Source organism: Carcharodon carcharias, chromosome 19 (genome assembly GCF_017639515.1).
Source record: "Carcharodon carcharias isolate sCarCar2 chromosome 19, sCarCar2.pri, whole genome shotgun sequence".
Taxonomy (NCBI): domain Eukaryota; kingdom Metazoa; phylum Chordata; class Chondrichthyes; order Lamniformes; family Lamnidae; genus Carcharodon; species Carcharodon carcharias.
This window is the reverse complement of record NC_054485.1, coordinates 69,099,994-69,118,996: the sequence shown is the minus strand read 5'-3', so window position 1 is coordinate 69,118,996 and position 19,003 is coordinate 69,099,994.

Genomic DNA, 19,003 nt, shown 5'->3' with positions numbered 1-19,003 from the left:
GGCTTGGAAGGCTGAAGGGCCTGTTCCTGTGCTGTACTTTTCTTTGTTCTTTGTTCTAAGTCAAACTAAATCTCAGTGATGCTGCAGCAAAAAACATAGTAAGGTGTAAGATGATGAAAAGGAACTGAACTCATTTCAGGCCATTTTCATCTTCACAATATTCCAAATATTTATTTTTCATTAAGTTGCATCTTCTTCCTCCTCACACCACACATTTTCTCTATTTCGCTCTTCTCCTTTCATGTCTTTCCTTCTCCTTACATCTTCTTCCTGCGCTTACATCTGACTACCCATCTTTTACATTTCTCTTCTCTGACCTCTTCCTATTATATCTCCCCCCGTTCAACTCTTCAAACCCAAAACCATCTCTTCATCTGGCTCTACTCGCTTTTCCCTCTTCTAAATTCTCACTCTCATGGTATGGTCACCCTCATAAATCCAAATACTATCCTTTCCATTCGGCAGTGAAAGTTCTGACTATTACTGGGGAGTTAAAAAGCTCACCAGCTCTGTGACATAACCCTCCCTCAATGTTATCTTCCTTTTTGAATTGCTGACTATTGTGTGGGCACAGTGTATGTGTATGTTCTCTCTTTCTTGCAAGATCACCATTCTCCTCTTCTTTCTATCTGATGTCTTAGGCCCTTACTGGGAAATAGTGCAAGGTCATGTTCTTTCATATCTCATCTTGTTATCTGTTAACCTTCTGAGTCAGCTCTTCCTTATTAGAGTACAAATCACGTGTGGCCACATCATATTGCGCCTCAAAATTGCCTTCGCTGATGAGCATTACTGAACTTCAACAAGTGATAAACCGGTCCTCTGGTACTGTGACTTTATACATTCTTACTTTAAATCGGGTATCAATCCAGGATGTTGCTATCCTCTGCTAGTTTAGACAGAAAATGTGATGAGGCTTTTGCTTCACAGCTGGATTAAGAGTTGATTTGAAAAGCAGTTTCTATTTCTGTCCCTACTTGGGTCTAATATTTCCCTGTTTATTTCCCTTCTTCACAATGAACTTACTGGCAATTAAAGTGCTGTCTCAGGGAAAATGTGGTCTCTCGAAATGTGTCACTCATTACCTGGTTGCCTGGATTTTCTGGTTATAATCTTTGATCTTATAATGAGACAGATTCCCATTTCTTATTCTCTGTACAGTACACTCCCATCTGAAATTATTAGATTCCTCTGTGTGTGCAATATCCATGCCATCCTGCTTTATTCAGTCACAGATTTTTCTGTCTGGTTCACTATCACTTACACCTTTGATCGACATGTGGCTATTTGTTGCCTGAAGCTGAAGGCTAAATATTGCACTGAGAAAGCGGCAGCTGTGATCCTAGGAACAGTAACTGTGCTATTTATGGTAAAAAACATTTTCTGGTATTTTATGTTGACAGGTAGATATTGGATGAAACATTACCCATCGTTTTGTGTTGAACGACCCGGTGTTACATTTTCACTAGTTATGACAGCATTTGAGTTATTTCATTATTTCCTCACTCCCTTTGTCCCATTTTTTCTAGCTCTACTACTCAATGCTTTAACAGTCAGACATGTTTTATTGGCCAGCCGAGCCCGCAGGAGACTCCGGGCTCACAGCAGTGGGGAGAGTCCCAGTGACCCAGAGATGAAGAGCCGAAGGAAATCCCTCGCTTTATTATTCCTTATCTCAGGGAACTTTATCTTGTTATGGCTGCTGTGTCTAGCAGATTCAATATGGGAACGAATAAGGGAACAAACCCGTGTTTGTCCAAGATATGGGCCTTATGTTACAGCTCCTGAGTTGCTGCACAAACATTGGCATTTATGCTCTAACCCCGACGAAATTCAGAGAAGAATTGAAAAAAACGCTGCTATATCCATTTAATTTTGTTGTTGAACTGATTGAATAATGAGAAATGTTGAAGTCTTTCCAAGCCCGTACCTTAATCCCACTGTTTGTTACACAGACAATGCATATTGCTATCCTGATGTTTCTCTCTAATTTTGGGGTCAGGACATGTGAATAGAAAGTCTCATCATCATACCAGCTACTTAGTCAAACCAGGGATTTCTGACGGGCATTTCCCTGCTATGGTTTGAGCTGAACCCTCTGAGACATTTATTTTTCTGAATGTTAAGCTACAGACTTCTGCTTTCGTGAAACGATCGGTTAGTCTGCATTCACCACCCAGTGGCCAATATTATCATTTAGCCTGCAGTCACTGATCTACCAGCAAGTTAATCGATCACCCTGCCTGATACCATCCAGCCAATCCGCATTTCACGGCCAATTCACTCAGACTGCATTCACAAGACCGTTGTCAGTCTTCAGTCACTCACCTATGTCCAATACAGTTATGCACTCTGCTTTCACCAGCTGTTGCACAAGATAAGCAGACAACCTGCATTTATCAGGCCATGTCCATAACAATCTATTGGTCTGCATTCATGTGTGCAAGCCCAACACAACCCATCCGCCTGTACTCACCACCACAGTCAGCATTGTCCATTCACTTTGAAACATCCAACAGAGATGGCAAAATCGGACAGTCGCTATTCACTGACCCATGCCCAACAGGAACTGTCAGCCTGAATTCAGCCTCTTTCCAACAGGAACTGTCAGCCTGAATTCAGCCTCTTTCCAACAGAAACTGTCAGCCTGAATTCAGCCTCTTTCCAACAGAAACTGTCAGCCACTAGTCACCGGCCTCTATTTAAAGCGCTGTGTCAGTTATTCTCACGGGCCATTGGCCAACAATATTGGCCAGTCTCCATTTATCAGACATGTCCGATGCACTATTCCTGACTCATTCCATAGGCCTGTCAAAATATCAAAATAGCGGCCTATTCCCAACACTATCGGTCAATAAGCACGAACAGGCCTGTGTGCAACGCAGTTGGTTGATGTATATTCACAGTCCCGTGTCCACCACATTTTGTTTGTCAATATCCAGAGACATGAGTCCAACATAGCCCGCCAGTGTGTATTCACAGTCCCAACTCCATAATAACCTGTCAAGGTGCATTCACGGACCTGTGTCCAACACAATTGGCCTGTGCGCATTTACAGACCAGTATCTAACACCATCAATCAATGCCTGTTCACAGCTATCATCAAGATGATTGGCTAATGTGTTTTCACCAACCCGTGTCCTAAACAATCGGTCACTGTATATTCATAGACCTATGTCCAACGCATCCTGTCAGTATGTATTCACAAACCTGTGTCCAACACAGTCTGTCTGTATTCACAAACCTATATTCAATACAATTTGTGTTCACAGGCACGTGTCCACGCAATAGGTCAGTGTAGAATGGAGACCCATGCCAAAAACAATCAATCTGTATTCACAGACACGTGATCAACACAATTGGCCAGTCCAAATCCTGCTCTGGGGAGACGCTGGCGTAGTGGTAACCTCGGTGGAGTGAAAATCCAGAGACACAGGCTGATCCTCTAGGGATACTAGTTCAAATTCCACTACAGATGACGCACAAAATTTTTATTTTGCAGCCCATATTTAACAGACTGGGTCACTCTCCGTTCACCTGACCATGCCCAACAATATATTTCACTATGTATTTGTAGGTCCAGGTCTGACAAAAGGTGGTCATCTCCAATCACCTGGCCATGCCCGATTCATAGCCCCTTTCCTAACGTCAGTGGTCAGAAAGAAAGACTTGCATTTATATAGCATCTCCCATGACGATTGGACATGTCAAAGTACTTTTCAGCCAATGAAGTACTTTTAATGTGTACTCAATGTTATTATGAAGAAAATATGGCAAGCGATTTGTGAATCACAAGTCCCACAAACAGTAAAGTGAGATTTATTTCCATTTTAGTGATGTTGAGGGAAAACAATGGGCTGGGTATAGGCAATAACTCCACTGCTCTTCGTCAATATCATTCCACTGGGTTTTTCCATCTACCTGAGAGAAAACTGGCTTTTGTTCATCTGTAAGGCTGCACCTCCGACAATGAAGCACCCCTTCAGAAAAGGTTAACACTACATTACGATACTGTGTAAATCTCTGATATGGGACATAAGCTGACAACATCCGGACTTAGAGGCAATTCTGTGCCTCACTGAGTCACATGTCAGGTTGACATAAGAAGTTTTCATTTACTAGCCCATGTCCAACCAGAGATGTCAATCTGTATTTGGTGTTTTTCGTTTAATGCAGTCAGGCACTCTTCATGCAATTCCACAATTGCAAAGTGGACAGTCTTAATTCACTGTCGGTGCCCTACGCAATCAGTCACTCTCTACTCATGCCCATTGTAAGTGCTCAGTTTTAACTCACTGGCCCATTTCCAACACAAGCTCTCAGTTTCCTTTCACTGGCCTCTATTCAGCACACTGTCAGTCTTTGTTCACTATCCCATGGCCAACACAATATGTCAGTCTCCATTTTCCATGTCATGCCCTTCAGAAGGTGGCGTCTATGTCCACAGGCCTGCATCAAGTTTTATTTGTTAGACACCAATCACAGGCCAAGTGCAAAAAAGAATCAGTCTCCATTCAAAAGCACATGATGAGGATCATAAGTCAGCCTCAATTCAAGCACCAGTGTTTACCACAATGGGTTAATATCACAACACTGTCCCATATCCAATACTGACAACCAGTCTTCATTCAACTAGCAATGTGCACCACAATGGGTCAATCTCCGTTCACTGGCCAATCTAATGTAACTCATTCGTCAACGTTTACTGTCAAAGCCCAGAACGTAAAACGTGTCTCCGTTCACTAACACATGTCAAACATTAGCGGCCCTTCTTGATTAACTGGCCCATATCGAGGGCAATCTGTATTCACCGGGCCCACGTACAACAAACTCTGTCAGACACTATTCACCAGCTCGTGTTGAACATAAGTAACAAGTCTCCAATATACACTCCGCATCCAACACAATGAAACAGTTTCCACTCACTGACCCATCCCAATGCAATGTTTCAGTCTCCATCCACAGGCTCAAATCCAACTAAAGATGTGTGTTTCTAATTACTGATTCATATATGATGCAACTCACCAGTCTTCGTTCACTGCTCCGAGGGCAATTACAATGCCCAGTTACCATTCACCGGCTCATATCCAACAAAAGTCATTAATCTCCAGTCGCCAACCCAGGTCCAACATTCTGGAAATCCTCAGCATTCCAGGCAGTATCTGTGGAGAGAGAAAAATGGTTAAACTTTCAGTTTGATGACCTTGAATCAGAAACGTCTAATTTGGTTCTGATGAAAGGCCACTGCCTGAAACAGAAACTCTGCTTCTGTCCACAAATGAAGCCACACTTGCTGAATATATGCAGAATTTTCTGAGCTTCTTGGTTACGCTTTTCCAGCATCTGCAATATTTTTTCACCTTTCCAATGTCTCAGTGTCCATTCACAGGCCCAAGGTCCAAAAATTAGTCAGTCTCCAATAACCATGGGCAAAACAATGGTGCAGATATTGACAGGGGCAGTTTCCGGAGAAGAGAGGAGAGGAAATTTTTTGGGGTTTTTTTTTGGCCGGGGAAGGGGTGCGGGAGAGAACCGGGACCTAGAAGCCTAAGTTATCCTGTGAAATGTGTCTCTTTTTCTACCAAGTTCCACTAGACATACTCCGGAAGAGCCTGCCTCCCTACAGTAAGCAGGGAGATGCAGCTGCACTTGAGGGAGCGCGAGAGGGAATTGAACCCCAGGGACCTGAAACCGAATCTCGTTGTGGGGTTTGAGGGAGTGATTCTTATTCTGGGGATTGCAGCCCCATTCCCTAATCCTGTCGTAAAGATTGTGTTTGGGCATCTGATGGCAGTTGAGGTGGGTGCTATTAGCCACCAGGGAAGAAGCTAAGTGCTCTGAGAGAGAGAAATTGAAGCTAAATAGTGCAAAAGAACGACAGATAAAATTGCACAAATTGTGTCAGAGACAGCAAATGTGCGGAGAGCGAGTCCGTGGGGAAATAGTGTGAGAGACAGAGAGGAGAGAGGGAAAGTGTCTGACTGGAAAATATTTTGATAGATAGCGAGAGAGGAGAGGGAGAGTGTGTTTGAGAGGAAAACATTTTCAGAGACAGAGAGATAGGAGATTGAGACTGAGAGGAAACAGCCTGAGAGAGAGAGTGCCTGAGTGGAAAACATTTGAGAGACAGTAAGAGAGGAAAGAGACTGAAGGGAACAGTCTGATAGACAGTGAGAGAGGAGAGAGGGAGAGACTGAGGAGAAACTGAGACACATTGAGAGAGGGGTGACAGGGTCTAAGGTGAAGCTTTATGAGAAAGAATGAGAGTAGAGAAAAACATCTGAGCAGTATCTTTGGCCTAGATGTGGGGGTTGGCAGCCAAGCGGTGGGGTTTGCTGCTGATTGTATAAAGTAATACCGATTTCCCAAGGCCTGAATTTTATGCACGTCGTGCGTTCATGATAGGCAGATGTGTCCAGAAGCAGATGTGTCATCCCAATCATGCCCGCGATCACGACCCGGACCTAATTTCATGCTAGCTGGCCAATTAAGGGCATTGCCTGGGCACCCGGACACTGGCACAGCCAGTGAGGCAGGGAGGGTGGCGCGAGCCAGACACTGGCACAGCACTGCCAGTGGGGCCGGGAGCGTTGCACAGGCTGGACATTGGCACAGCACTGCCAGTGGGGCCGGGAGTGTGGCAAAAACTGGACACTGGCACCGCACTGCCAGTGGGGCCAGGAGTGTGGCTGGAGCCGGACATTGGCACAGCACCGCCAGTGAGGCCGGAAGGGTAGTGCGAGCCGGACACTGGCACAGCACTGCCAGTGAGGCCGGGATGGTGGCATGGGCTGGACACTGGCACAGCACTGCCAGCGGGGCCGGGAGCGTGGTGTGGGCCAGATCTAATGGTGTCACAGAAGGGGCATTTAAAAGAGGACAGGCAGCTCCGTGAAGCTGGGGAGGAGCCTCAGGCCACTGTCAATGAGAGAGGGCAAGTTCCTATGCTTGGCAGGAGCCGTGGCTTCAGCGCCCACTGGGAATGTCAGATGGGAGGGCATTGCTGGTGGGTGCACTAATGAATGCACTTTTGCCCATACAGGAGGAGAAGCCATAATGCACTGGAGCGTACATGGGCAAGTGATGTGTTACCCAACATCCCGCGACTTTCCAAGTTCGAGGTGGGCGCTCTGGACATGGAATGTGAGCATGGAGCAAATTCCACAGATCATGGAGAGCCAGGGGTCTCAGATGAAGATAAGAGTTCAGGGGACAGGTGAGAGACTGGGGAAGTGTGTAAGAGCTGTAGGATAGTGGCATCTCCGATGAGAAGTTCTAATGAGCAGTCCCCATTGCTTGTCCAATCACAGTGCCTCAGTGAGGCAGTTGTCCATCCTGACAAGCAGCCGCAGTCCATGCACAGTCAGTGTAACAATGGAATCAACTGACATATCCTGTGCCTCCCTCAGAAGCACCAACCTCACGATTCCCGATAGACCCTGAGGACCCTCCCTTTACACCTGAAGAGGAGCTGCGAACAGATGCATCTGTGTCACATCTTCTCTCTGAACCAGGCACCAGCGCAGATACAGGCACATTGATGGGCTAAGAGCATCGGATCAGTTGTTAATGCACAGTAGTAAAGGTACATCACACTCATGGAGACAGAGTGTGCCCTGGGCGCCAGCAATCAGAGGATTGCTGGAGACCAGGAGCATGCTGAGTCCAAGGCAGATGATGAACCTCTGGAGTGGTCCAGAGGGATGTGTGGGAGGATCTGGTGGAGATCCCTGTGTGCCATCGTCTCTGTCATGGAAAAGTCCATATGGGGCGAGAGCACAGTATTGACCTGGAGCTCCGAGCTCACAGCCTCCTCCTATGAGAGAGTGGTGACTCTCATGGAGAGGTAGCTGCAGGAACACAATCAGGTTTTCTGGGGCTGTACTCGGACCTGCAAGCCCACACACTGGCAGTGGTGTCAGCAGGTCACTGCCCATGTGAGAGATGGATGAGGAACCGGGTCTTTTTGTTAGGTGCCGGCCCATCAATGCTGAGCAGGGAGGTTCAAGCAAGCCAGACCAACTCCATGTCACATCTGCAGACTTCTCTCAGGTCACTCCAGAGGAAGGCAGCAGCTCCTCTACCAGTGCCCATGACATCTGATGAGGCTGTGACGCCTGAGGAGTGCCCAGCCATGGTGCTGGACACTTCGTCCCAGGAGGGGCCTGCACAGAGAACGGCTGCCAAGGTCATCATGGCTGACAGGACATCATAGCCTCCAATGCTGCTGCCAGCGAGGTGGGTGGGGGGGGAGGGGGGGGAGGGGTGGGGAGGGGGGTGGGGGGCACCAAGATGCACCACTCACAAGCAGAAGTTGACAGCACTATAAACACAAGGGGTGTTGTCACAGGTGTTATATCTTCAGCTGAAACGTGTTCTAGGTTCAAATTGTGTAAACACGGCCACCATGTAAAGATGTTATTATGTTTGATGGTCTGAATGTGCCTTCATGTTTCTCATAGGTGTTGGGCATGAGAGTGGCTTCTGATAGACGGAAAGGGCTACAAACTTTATTTCAGGTGGTAGTTATTTTCAGTAAGGAGGCGTCACACTTGCCCTCACTTGGGTGCTGAGCTGAATGAACAGAGAATCGTTTCCCACAATGTCCATCACTTCTGCAGCCACTTCCTCACCCTGGACCTCCGCCAGCATCTCATCAGACCCATTAGTTGAGTCTTCCTCTGCCTGGCTGTCCTCAACCTCCATAAGGTCCCCACTTGACAGACCCAAATTATGTAGAATGCAGCACACAACGGCAATAAGTGAGGCGTGCTCTGGAGGGTATTGCAGTGCTCACCCTGATCAGTCCAGGCAGTGGAACCTCATCATGAGCAGGCCAGTGTTCCTCTTGATTACTGCCTGTGCAAAGGCATGACTTCTGTTGTACCGCTCCTCTGCTTCTGAACTTGGGACTGGCACCATGAGCCACCTTTTCAGGGGATAATCTTTGTCACTCAGGAGCCAACCATTCAACTATGCTAGACCGTCGAAGATCTTTGGCACCTGGGAGTGCCACAGGGTGTACGCATCATGGGAGCTGTCCAGGAGCCTGGCGCAGACCTGCAAAACCTGTGTGCTGTAATTGCAAACAACCTGGATGTTGATGGAGGGGAAGCTCTTTCTGCAGAGGAAGACACCCGGCTCACCGTTTGGCACCCTGGATGCAGGGAACCAAGCAATTACAGCAAAGCCTCTGGCTTGCTCAGCCTGACCGGTTTCATCGGTCTGGAAATCAATGAAGTTCATCACCCATCTGAACAGAGCATCAATGGCCAGGATGATGCAACTGTGGTCAGCAGATTAGGAATCACCGTGGAGATCACCCGCTGACTCTTGGAAGGAACCCCAGGCAAAAATGTTCAGGGCCACTGTCACCTTAAGAGCCATTGGTTCGGGCGGCCACCCACACAGTTTGAGGCGATCTCTGGGCCAATCATGTAGCAAATAGAGGTCAGGGTACCCCTAAAGAGGTGGAGCCTCCTTCAGCACTAGACATGCCCATGCAGCTGGAGAGCTACCTGCAGACTCTGGCTGCAGGATAACAGCATCTTCTGTGGACCCTTCCGCCTTTTATTTCCTGATGTCCCTGCACCCCATGTGACTGCGCCTCTCTTTATACAGGGTGCTCCCTGGGATGCTGCTGCAAACACCAGCTCTCCTCTCCCTTCTGGCCCTCTCCTCCTCCCCCTCAGAGGAGGAGGTCCCTCCAGCGGAGCCGCAATGCCCCTTTGCTGGAATACATAAGGCACAGGAAGGGTGCAATTGGCAGACAGCCTCCAAGAAAGAGTCCTCTAGAAAACACGGAAAATGCAAATAACTGTCAGAAAAGCACTTACAACCAGCGCTCACCTCCTACCTTTTCACATCGCCCTGGCTCAGGTCGACCTTTACCCCGCCCTGGACTGAGTTTAATTTAAAAGCTGGACAGCCGCCTAGCAATGTGGTCCATGTGATGACCGCAAAATCGCATGGGTCACGTAAAAATTCAGCCAATTGCCTTTTCATTCGGCTGAACTGCCCATTCACTCGCCGACCATAACATTAAATGCTTTTTAGATTTTTAAAAATGTTTTATAAATGCTTAAAAACTGTTATAAACTTTGAATACATTATAAACGTAAATACTGTCAAACTTTTGACATTTGTTATAAAGTTTAAATTACTTTTAAAACCTTTGAAACTAAAAAAAAACTTTTGAACACTTAACCAACTTTGAACCTCCACGGGCTGCCCCAGGGAACATCTAGGGCAAAAAGGTCTGGTTTTCCACAGGAACTGGGAAGCCACAGCAGACCATACAACTCGAAATAGTTAAAACTATAAGAGAAAAAGGCCAAATGGTGTTTCTACAAATTAAATTCACTCTGGTAACACACACATCTCCCTGTTTCTCTTTCTGAGGCTGGAGCTACACTGACACTTTCAGAGCGTCTCGAAAGGAGCTTCCTCCCAGCAGCCCCCGAATCCTCAAACGTGTTTCATGAAATGATACGCAAAGTCGAGGATGTATAATCCTGACAAATAATAACCTTATAATCCAAGCTTGGCTGCCCAGCCTAATTTGATGAAACCAACGCATGAAAGTTAAAAGTGCGATTGAAAAGATGTGATAAAGAACATGTTTATACAGTAAGATATTAGCCCATTGGGCATATGGACAGAATATCCAACAGAGTTCATTCAATAATTCACTTCATTACCTTCTTTCGCACAACTATTTTAATTAACAATTTTAAGTCCACAAATGTGAAATGCAAAAGCCAAAATTCACACAGAATGATTAGACTTAAAAACATCTATCACCTTAATTTCTTTTGCTTTATATATTAGGTTTGACTGAACTTTAATTAAGTTTTTACTTACCTTATGATTTCTACTTACCATGCTCTATATCAGGGCTTCTCAAGTTGTGGGTCTCCAATGGGACTTCGATAGTTGATTTTTGTTTCCTGAGCTCCGGGGCAGTGATGTTGCCTGGACTGGGGCTGATTTCTGACAGCTGTAAGGTCCTTCATATCATCACCTTCTTTTCCGTTGCTGGGGAGGGCCTAGTGCATTGCACTCTGCTGCAAAAATACAATCTGTGAAAAGGGCAGGCGTTCGTTTCTGTTTTGTAGACGATCTATTTCTACAATAATCAGGATCGACTTGCATCAATAATCAGGATCACAAAGCATTAATCATCATGACTCTTGTCACATTAATAATCCGAATCCTATTGCTCCAAAATTGAGAATGCTTTTACACCAATGCTCAGAGTCCAAGTACGTCAACACTCAGGTTCCTATTGCATTCATAATGCTGGAGTCCTAATGATAATACAGTCTTACTACTCTAACATTCGAGATGATGATGTATGTCCTCCGAGTTCACAAAAGACGATGATTGTGCAGACTCACCAATGATGAACACAGAGATGGGTATTGGGTCCCAGCCTGGACGCACAGAGTCGGAAACTGTTGGAGTATTGGAGCTCACATGTTGTGAGAGGGACAGATGCTGCTCCATGACCTTGTTCATGGGTAGCAGTATGATGTTGATGTTAATCCTTTTCAGAAGTGACATGGCTGTATGGATCATGGCTCTCCAGCGAGCTCTTTCTCGCACTGATTCTTCCAGCTCTTTTGGCTTGATGCTGCACCTCTGCACCTCTTAAGATTTCCCTTAAGCATGCCTTTATAGCGCTGGCACAGCTGACCTCGGTTTCTTTTGCCAAACAGCAACGATCTCAGAATGTGATGGCCCCCAATTCCATGTCCATGCCCTACCCAGCTCAGTTTGGGCCCTCAGGACCATTGCCTCAATACTTGTTATCTGGACTTGGTCTAAGACTTTGAGGTTTGCGATCGGGTATTGCCAGCAGGTGCTGTGAATTGGTGGAGAGCATGAATGTGAAATTGTTCCAAGTGCCTTATGTGTTTGCAGTATAAGGTCCAGGACTCACAGACATAGAGGAGAGAAACAATGACAACAGTGTTGTATATCCTGATCTTTGTGGACAGTTTAATGCTGCCATAGTTTACTATTCTGTTGCAAAGCCTTCCATGCACCTGGCTCGCCTTGCTGATCCCAGCTAATACCTGTTTATCAAGCAATCTGTCATTGCAGATAATGGTTCCAAGCTATTTGGGGCTATCAACAATCTTCAGCTTTTGATCATCAATGGAGAGCAAAGTGCTGGAATTTGACAAGGGCTGGATTACAACCTCAGACTTTCAAAGACTGATGGTCAATCCTAACAGCTTTGAAGCCTCTGAAAGACTATCAACCATGATGTCCAAATTTCACATTTTGTGAGCCATTGAGGCACAATCATTGGTGAAAATAACTTCCTGGATCAGTTTCTCAGAAGTTTTGGTTTTGCACTGAAATGTCATAGGTCAAAGAGTGAGCTGTCAAAACAATATCGGAGATAGACTGCTTCTCCAGGATCCTGGACAGCATGGCTAAGCACACAGGTGAAGAACAGGTTAAAGAGAACAGGTGCTTGAACACAGCCCTGCTTCACTCTGTTCGAGATCTCAAAGGGAGCTGACGATTTGCCAATTAAAAGGACCTGGTCAATCATTCCATCATGGATCAGTTGTGTGATCTTAACAAATTGTTTCAGGCAACCATGCCATTCCAGGATTGTCCAGAGGGCCTCCATATTGACTGTGTCAAAGGCCTTTGTGAGGTCAACAAAAATGAAGTAAAGGGCCATGTTCTACTCAAGGCATTTTTCTTGGATTTGGCTCAAAGTGAACATCATACCCATTGTGCTGTGACCTGCTCAGAAGCCACACTGAGCCTTAGGTAGATTCGTTTCTGCCACAATGATAATTCTGTCCGGGATGATGAGAGCAAGGATCTTTCCTGCCATAGGCTGAAGTGAGGTACCTCCATAGTTGCCACATTCTGCTTTGCTGCCTTTGTTTTTGTAGAGGACAACAATTATGGCATCACAAAAGTAATTTGGCATCTGTTGTACGTTTGTAACGCACAAGAGGATATCGTGGAAGACCTCTATTGAGTCAGAGCCTGGCGCTTTGAAAACTTCCACTGGAATTCCATATTTATTTCAAGTTTTTTCTGAGTTCATCTCTTTAATGGCTTTCTTGATCTCATCAACAGGAGGAGGCAAGTCAAGCTTGTCAAGGATGGGTCGCTGAGGAATCTGGCTGAGGGCTGTGAGGTTGATGATAGATGATACCACTGCATTAATAATCAGATTACTGTTACATTAATTGTCTGGTGCCTATTGCATTAACAGTCAAGGTCATATTACACTAATAATCAGCATTTTATGACATTAACATTCAGGATCCAATTACATTAATACAGCTTTCTATTGCATTAATAATCAGCTTTCTGTAGCTTCCATAATATGAAAATTATTGCATCAATAGTCAGGATGTTAATGCATAAATAATCAGAATTATTTCAATTAATAATCAGAGCCCTATTGCATCAATAATCAGGATCAAATTACATTAAAGTCATTTGCCAACAGTGCCAATAATCATTATCCTGTAAGATTATTAATCAGGATGTTATTACATTAGCGTTAATAATATGTACAGCTTTTCATTAATCAATGACCTATTGCATCAATAATGTGAATCCTATTACATTAATCAGAGACTTGTGACATTAATAAGCAGGGCCCTAGTATATTAATAAGAAAGCTAGAAACATACATCCAAAGAAAAGTTACAGCTCAGAAAGAGGCCATTCAGCCCACCGTGTCTGCACCAGCCTTAAGAGTTTCTGTTACATTCATGATAAGAGTCATGCTACTTTATAATTCAAGGTAGTATTACATGCCTTTTCTTCTTGCCCCCACCCTACACTCCCCACCGCCCCACACCCCACTCTCCATGAGCAGCCGCTGCTCCCCCATTCCCCAGTCAAAAACAAAAGCCCTTCCCCCCACTGAGCACTGAAGCCTTCCTCCACAATCCCCCCCCTACTCAACAGCTGATGCCTCCAAGCTCTGCCCCCACCCCCACTCTCCCGCTCAACAACCTTCCTACCCTTCAAATCTTTAGTCTGGTGTCATGTGAAGCCCGATGCATTGAAATGTAACCCAACAACTGAACATCCCTCACCGTAGCTGTTCCAATAACTCAGTTTGCTGCTCGTACCCACTTCCAATACCCTTCTCTGCACCCTTTGCAACAACTGAATACCTTTCTCTCCACCCACTCGAATAAATTAATATCCTTCGCTGCACCATTTGCAATAACTGATCATCCTTCTCCATACCCCAATAATTGAATGACTTTCCCTGTATCTCATCAAATACTTGAAAATCTCTCCCTGCAGCCCAATAAGGGAATATTCTTCTCTCTATCACTTCCAGAGCCTCATATACCTTCTATGTAAAGCCTCCAATAACTGGCAATACTTGTACCTCCCCCGTCCAATAACTGCATATTCTTCTCTGTACCCCAATAACTGAATATCCTTCTCTGTATCCCAATAACTGAATATCCTTCACTGTACCCCAATAACTGAATATCCTTCACTGTACCCTAATAACTGAATATCCTTCACTGCACCCCAATAACTGAATATCCTTCACTGTACCCCAATAACTGAATATACTTTGCTGTGTCCCAATAATTGAATAATCTTCTCTGTACCCCAATAACTAAATAATCTCTGTATCCCCTCCAGTATTCAGTAATTGAATATATTCTCAGTACCTCCAATGACTCAATATTCTACACTGTCCCGCTTCCCATAAATGAGCACCCTTTTCACTCTGTATCCCAATAACTATATCCACTCTGTATCCCCTTCAATAATTGTTTAACGTACTCTGCAAGAAAACCAATAACATGACTTATGTCGTTCCAATAACTGAATATTTTTTTCTGCAACTGAATACCTCAATGTCCTTCTCCTTATCCCGATAATTGAATATAATTTTATGCATCCTCTCCGATAACTGAATATTCTTCCCAGTATCCCCTCCAAATACTCAATATCCTTCTCTGGAAAGTAATGGATTATCCTTCTCTCCATCCCAATAGCTAAATAGCCTTCTTTGGATCCCAATAACTGAATATCCTTTTCTGTACCCCTCAATAACCGTATAATCTTTCCTGCACCAGCTTCAATAATGTAATATACAGGCCATGTCTCTCCAATTACTGAATATTTCTCCCAACCATAGAGTCATAGAGGTATACAGCACAGAAAAAGGCCCTTCGGTCCATTGAGTCTGTGCCAGTCAAACAAGTACCTAATGATTCTAATCCCATTTTCCAGCACTAGGCCCAATGCCTTGTATGCCATGGCATCGCAAGTGTACATCCAAATACTTCTTAAATGTTATGAGGGTTTCTGCCTCTACCACCCTTTCAGGCAGTGAGTTCCAGATTCCCACCACCCTCTGGGTGAAAAAATTCTTCCTAACATCCCCTCTAAACCTCCTGCCCCTTACCTTAAATCTATGCCCCCTGATTATTGATCCCTCCACCAAGAGGAAAAGTTCCTTCTTGTCTCCCTATCTATGCCCCTCATAATATTATACACCTCAATCATGTTCCCCTCTCAATCTCCTCTGCTCCGGGAAAAATAACCCCAGTCTATCCAATCTCTCCTCATAGCTAAAACTCTCCAGCCCAGGCATCATCCTGATAAATCTCCTCTGCACTCTCTCTAGTGCAATCATATCCTTCCTATAATGTGGATTCCAGAACTGCACGCAATACTCTAGCTGTGGCCTGACCAGTGTTTTATACAGTTCCAGCATAACCTCAACCCACACCCCAACACATACCCCACCCCACAACCTACACCAGATCCCACCCCACACACCACCTCACAGCTCACCCCACAACCCAATACACAAACCACACTGCACCCCACACACACACCCCACCCACACCCCATCCACACACCCCATCCCACAGCTCAGCCCACAACCCAAATGACAACCCACACGGCACCCCACACTCCACTCACACACCCCACTCACACACCCCACCCCACAGCTCAGCCCACAACCCAAACGACAACCCACACGGCACCCACACACCCCACTCATACACCCCACACCACACACACACATCCCACCCACACACCCCACCCACAGACCCCACCCCACACACCCACCCCACACACCCAACCCACACACCCCACTCATACACCCCACACCACACACACATCCCACCCACACACCCCACCCACAGACCCCACCCCACACACCCAACCCACACACCCAACCCACACACCCCACACACACCCCACCCACACACCCCACCCACACACCCCACCCACACACCCCACACACACCCCACCCACACACCCCACCCACAGACCCCACCCCACACACCCACCCCACACACCCAACCCACACACCCCACTCATACACCCCACCCACACACCCCACCCACACACCCACCCCACACACCCCACCCACACACCCCACACACACCCCACCCACACACCCCACCCACACACCCCACCCACACACCCCACCCCACACACCCCACCCCACACACCCCACCCATAAACCCCACACACACCCCACCCACACACGCCACCCCACACAACCCACCCCACACACCCCACCCCACACACCCCACCCTACACACCCAGCACACCCCACCCCACACACCCCATCCCACACACACCACACACCCCACACAGCCCACACACCCCACCCCACACACCCCACACACCCCACACACCCCACCCCACACACCCCACACACCCCACACACCCCACCCACACACCCTACCCCACACACCCCACCCCACACACCCCACACACTCCACACACCCCACCTACACACCCCACACACACCCCACCCCACACACCCCACCCCACACACCCCACCCCACACACCCCACCCACACACCCCACCCCACACACCCCACCCACACACACCACACACCCCACACACACCCCACCCACACACCCCACACACACCCCACCCCACACACCCCACCCCACACACCCCACCCCACACACCCCACACACCCCACCCCACACACCCCACACACCCCACACACCCCACCCCACACACCCCACACACACCCCACCCCACACACCCCACCCCACACACCCCACCCCACACACCCCACACACACACCCCACACTCCCCACACATACCCCACACACACCACACACACACCCCACACACCCAACACACACCACAGACACCCCACACCCCACACACCCGACCCAAACCCCACACACACCCCACACACACCCCACACACCCCACACACCCCACACACACACCCCACACACCCCACACACCCCACCCCACACACCCCACACACCCCACACACCGCACACACCCCACACACCCCACCCCACACACCCCACACACACCACACACACACCCCACACACACACCCCACCCCACACACACACCCCACCCCACACACCACCCCACACACCCCACACACACACCCCACCCCACACACCACCCCACACACCCCACACCACACATCCCACCCACACACCCCACACACACCCCACCCACACACCCCACCCCACACACCCCACACACACCCCACCCCACACACCCCACCCACACACCCCACCCCACACACACAACCCCAAAGGCCACCCCACAACTCACTCCACACCCCACTCCACACCCCAACTCACACACACCACCCCACACAACCCACCCCACAAACTCCAACCCAAAGGCTACCCCACACCCCACCTCACATACCAACTCACACACCATCCCACACATCTCCCCACACACCACCTCAGGCCTCACCCCTCACCCCACCCCATTCACTACCACACACCCGACCCCACAACCCACTCCACACACCACCCCACACTCCACCACATACCCCACACAAACATCAGCCCAAACCCCAGCCAACACATCATACACTACCCCACCACCCATCCCAAAACCCACACATCACATCCCAAAACCCACACCCCAAACCCCACACCCCACATCCCACACCTGACACTATCCCACTCCCCATCCCACACACCACAACCCACACCTCACATCTCAAACCGCACACCCCACACCATCTCACAACCACAACACACATCCCACCCACACACCACCCCAAACCTCAGCACACACAACAACATACCGCGATCCCCCCCACACACATCGAGAGCCACCTCGATCCCTCCCACCCGCACATCGATACCCACCTCGATCTCCCCAACAACCATCGATAGCCACTTCGATCCCCCCCACACACTCATATCGATAGCCACCTCGATCCCCCCCCCACACAATACCCACCTCAATCCCCCCCAAAGCACACACATTGATACCCACCTCGATACCGCCCCACACATACACATCTATACCCACCATGATCCCCCCCCCAAGACACACATTGATACCAACCTCGATCCCCCCCCCAGACACACACACATCGATACCCTCCTCGATCCCCCCCACACACACACACATCGATACCCACCATGATCCCCCCGCCACAGACACACATCGAAACCCACCTCGATCCCCCCCAGACACACACACATTGATACCCACCTCGATCCCTCCGCCACAGACACACATAAATACCAACCTCGATCCCCCCCCCGACACACACACTTCGAAACCCACCTCGATCGCCCCCCACACACACACATTGACACCCACCTCGATCCCCCCCCCCACACACATCGATACCCACCTCAATCCTCCCCACACACATCGATACCCACCTCGATCCCCCCACCCACACATATCGATACACATCTGGATCCCCCCCACACACACACATCGATACCCACCTCGATTCCCCCCATACACACATCGAAACCCACCTCGATCCCCCCCACACACACACATTGATACCCACCTCGATCCCCCCCACACACACACATTGATAATCACAATGATCCCCCCCCAGACAGACATTGATACCCAACTCATTCCCCTGCCACACACACACATAAATACGAACCTCGATCCCCCCCACACACACACATCGACACCCACCTCGATCCCCCCCCACATGCACATTGATACCCACCTCGATCCCTCCCCACACACACAC